We start from the raw sequence: 4427 nt of genomic DNA, 5'->3' as shown, positions 1-4427 counted from the left end.
GGCTACTCAGAGTGGAGTTTCCATTATGGTAAAATGGAATGGAGGGGAGACAGAGAGTGGATTGTGTCTTACGTTCTACAAACTCACTGTTCTTACCTAGATTGAGTAGATTTTCTTGAATAAGTGTTTCTTCACTTGCTGTATGCTCTTAGGACAATTTCCAGAGACTTCAAATGATTGTTTTTTAGAAATCATCATCAGTTGTTTTCACCAGAAAGCAGTCTGCAGTGTTCCTCATTCCACTGTTCTGGAAGTGAATCCCCTGGAGACCTTTTTATGACCCAGCCTCTGAAATCATGGAGCATTGCTGTTGCCCTACCCTCTCACCCAGAGTTAAGGGTAGCAGTCAGATTCTCACCTTCCGATGGGAGGAGAATCAGACAGTTTACAGCACATTTCAGAAACTACCACAAACCATACGCCAGGCTCTGCCCTGTGCACTTTACATAGATTATCTCAATCAACCCTCACCACACCCTAAGATGTAGGTGCTATTATCTTTCCCACTGTATAGAGGGAGGAAAGGCAGGCAGAGATGGGTGAAGGCCACCCAGTTCAAGGTGATAGAACTGAAATACAAACTCCAGTAATGTGGCCTCTCTACACTAGCAACCATGATTCTGTCTGCCTCTCAGCCTCACGTGGTCAAAAAGGACAGGGAAGAGTGCTCCAGGCCAAGGAGGCGGCAGCAGCAAAGGCCCAGGGCAGGAGTGAGCTTGGCACCTCAAGGGCCTGAGGAGGAGCCCAGAGGGAGGGATAAGCAGTGGAGACAGGGATGGAAGCAAGGTTAGACCCTGTGGGGAGGGGGTGGACTCGGAAAGGATTCAGGTCTTGATCAAAAGTGGTGGGAGCCATTGGAGAGTTTAGGCAGGTTGGGAGTGACATGCACTGATTCCTGTTCTGAAAACATTCTTCGTTGGGATCCAGTGGGAGGGGCAGGAAGGCACACGGGGCAACCCTTCCCACAGTCTTGTGGGCATCGTGGTCAGTTGTGGGCACCTTCCAGGAGTGGGCCAGCCCTGAAGCACCTGAATGCGAGGAGTGAGGACCCTCCAGGAACCTCCTGGCACATGGGAGCGTGTGTGTGTGTGTGTGTGTGTGTGTGAGAGAGAGAGAGAGAGAGAGAGAGAGAGAGATTGTAATCTTGGCGGCCAAAAATCAATGCCTGTTGGGGTGGAGAGCAGGATTTTCCCCTTGAAGTTTCTGGATCACCTCTTGTGCACATGGGCAGGGAGTTCTGCTGGTTCCCTCCTGCTTCTTTAGTGATTGCAAGGGAAGCCTGTGGCTTCAGGCAGGATGTCAGATGGAGCAGTGCTGGAGAAGATGGAAAGATTCCCTGGAGGGATACCCCAGGAGAGCCTTACACACACCTCCCCCAATGCATACCTCCTCTACAGACGGAGGAAGGAGGTGGAACAGGGAACCCTCTAGCTCACACTAGGAGTATTCACTAGCAAGAAGACTGGTAAGCCGAGGGTAGAGGGAAAGTTAGATTAGATCACCTCTCCCCCTAAATCTGTTCTAGGCTCTAGAGCTAACAGAAGCCTTTCCTGCAAGAGGTTAGAGGGCCTCTCCCCCTCAAACCCCCACACGCACAACCTGTGTTGGCTCATAAAGATCTGGTCTGCCAGTGCTCAAGAGACCCTCAAAAATGGCCCAGACCTGGAGTTACACATTGCCATTTTTGAGGTTCCTTTTTGACACTGCAAGTTCTGTCCTCAGCACCTACTTTCCTAAGATGGAAAACAAGAAATTTTCCCCACCTCCTAAGCAGATTGATAATATTAATATATAACATTGAGAGAGCACCAATATGGAAGATGGCACTGAGTTCCGAATGAAATAGGTAATCGTCTTATGAATGAGACTAATAAGGCTCAGAGAGGTTAAGTAACTGAACAAGGTCACACAGCTGGTAAGTGATAGAGCTGTACTTTGAATCCAGGTGGTCTGGCTCCAGAGCCAATAAGCATGATCACTCCACTGTGCTGCCTCCTTGAAACTGGGCATTAGAAGATTCATTTCCTCCTGGGAGTGGCAAACATTTAACATCTCTAGAGGGGAAAACTCCTGTTTGAAGTATTTGCCAATTGCCATAGTGTAAATACTCACCATTGCTGATTTCAAGCTACAAACATGATGTTACTGAATGTAGAGTTGGGTACAGATACACACAATTAGGTCTCCCAAGCTGGTGCAGGCCACTTAATTGAGCAGCTTGAAAATTCAAGAAGGGACCAAACAGAATGTGGGCAAGGGAGAATTTAGTGTCTGTAATTTTTTTTTTTTTTTTTTTGAGATGGAGTCTTGCTCAGTCGCCCAGGCTGGAGTATAGTGGTGTGATCTCGGCTCACTGCAAGCTCTGCCTCCCAGGTTCATGCCATTCTCCTGCCTCAGCCTCCAGAGTAGCTGAGACCACAGGCACCCACCACCATGCCCGGCTAGTTTTTTTTTTTTTTTTTTTTTTGTATTTTTAGTAGAGACAGAGTTTCACTATGTTAGCCAGGATGGTCTCAATCTCCTGACCTCGTGATTCAGCGTGCCAAAGTGCTGGGATTACAGGCGTGAGTCACCACGCCTGGCCTGTATTCGTTTTTTCTCACATTGGTATAAAGAACTATCTGAGACTGGGTAATTCATTTTAAAAAATGGCTCACAGTTCTGCAGGCTCTACAGGAAGCATGGCTGGGGAGGCCTCAGGAAACACAATCACGGCAAAAGGTCTTGAAGGGGAAGCAGGCATGTCCTACATAGCTGGAACAGGGTGGGCAGAGCTGCCACAAACTTTTAAACAATCAGATCTCGTAAGAATTCATTCATTATCCCAAGAACAGCAAAGGATATGTTTGCCCCCAAGATCCAATCACCTCCCACCATGCCCCTTTTCCAACACTGGAGATTACAACCCCACCTGAGGTTTGGGAGGGGAAACAGATCCACTATCAGTGTTTTGTTTTGATGGAGTCTTGCTCTGTCGCCCAGGCCGGAGTGCAGTTGCACGATCTGGCTCACTGCAACCTCCGCCTCCTGGGTTCAAGCAATTCTCCCACCTCAGCCTCCCGAATAGCTGGGATTATGGGTGCATGCCACCACACCTGGCTAATTTTTTGTATTTTTAGTGGAGACAAGGTTGCACCATGTTGGCTAGGCTGGTCTCAAACTCCTGACCTCTAGTGCTCCACCCACCTTGGCCTCCCAAAGTGCTGGGATTACGAGCATGAGCCACTGCGCCTAGCCCACATCAGTGTCTTTAAAGAGAATTTTTCCCACCAACGGGCTTGTTGGAGCCTCCGGCAATCTGAAAAGCTGATTTTGATTCTATTTTTTTCTTTTTTTTCAGATGGAGTCTCACTCTGTCACCCAGGCTGGAGTGCAATGGCACAATTTCGGCTCACCGCAACCTCTGACTCCCAGGTTTGAGCAATTCTTCTGCCTCAGCCTCCTGAGCATCTGGGATTACAGACGCATGCCACCACACCCAGCTTTTTTATATTTTTACTACAGACAGGGTTTCACCATATTAGACAGGCTGGTCTCAAACTCCTGACCTCGTGATCTGCCCGCCTCAGCCTCCCAAAGTTCTGCAATTACAGGGGTGAGCCACTGCGCCTGGCCGATTCTTGTCTTACACACACAGAAGCTAAAGTGAGCTTTATGCAAAGTGAGCTTTATGCATTTGTACAACAGTCACTGAGCATATACCCTGCCTGAGTGCGGCCCTGGATGGAAAGGACCAGCACTAAAGATGCAAAGTTGACCTAGATCAGGTTCCAGCCTGCCTAACAGAGCGTGTGGGCCAACAACAGGTACACAGGTATGCACACATTGCTCAATGGAGCCTTCCTTCGGGTGGCATACCAGTCCAGACTGTGGGTTCTCGTCCCGGACTTCCTGGCTTCAAGTTCAGGCTGAACCACTCACTGGCTGTTGAAACTGCCTTTGCAAAAATTGTAACTGAGAAAATTATGACAGTGAAAGAGATCAGACCTAACTGACTCCATCTTGCTCCAAACTGCATTCGGAATTGGTGAGTTCTTGGTCTCTCTGACTTCAAGAATGAAGCTGCGGACCCTTGCCCTGAGTGTTACAATTCTTAAAGACGGTGCATCCAGAGTCTGTTCCTTCTGATGTTCTGATGTGTTTGGACTTTCTTCCTTTTGGTGTGTTGGTAGTCTTCCTGGCTTCAGATTCACAGTGAGTGTTACAGCTCATAAAAGCAGTGCATACCTAGAGTGAGCAGCAGTTATTGCAAAGACTGAAAACAAAAACCCTTCCCATAGTTGCCACTGGGACTCCAGCAGCCTGCTTGTATTCGCTTATCTGACCCCACCCACATCCTGCTGATTGGTCCATTTTACAGAGAGCTGATTGGTCCACTTTGACAGAGTGCTGATTGGTGCGTTTACAATTCCTGAGCTAGACACAGA

This window comes from Chlorocebus sabaeus, chromosome 2, assembly GCF_047675955.1.
Source record: "Chlorocebus sabaeus isolate Y175 chromosome 2, mChlSab1.0.hap1, whole genome shotgun sequence".
NCBI lineage: Eukaryota > Metazoa > Chordata > Mammalia > Primates > Cercopithecidae > Chlorocebus > Chlorocebus sabaeus.
The sequence above is the reverse complement of the archived record's forward strand: the minus strand, read 5'-3'. Positions refer to the sequence as shown.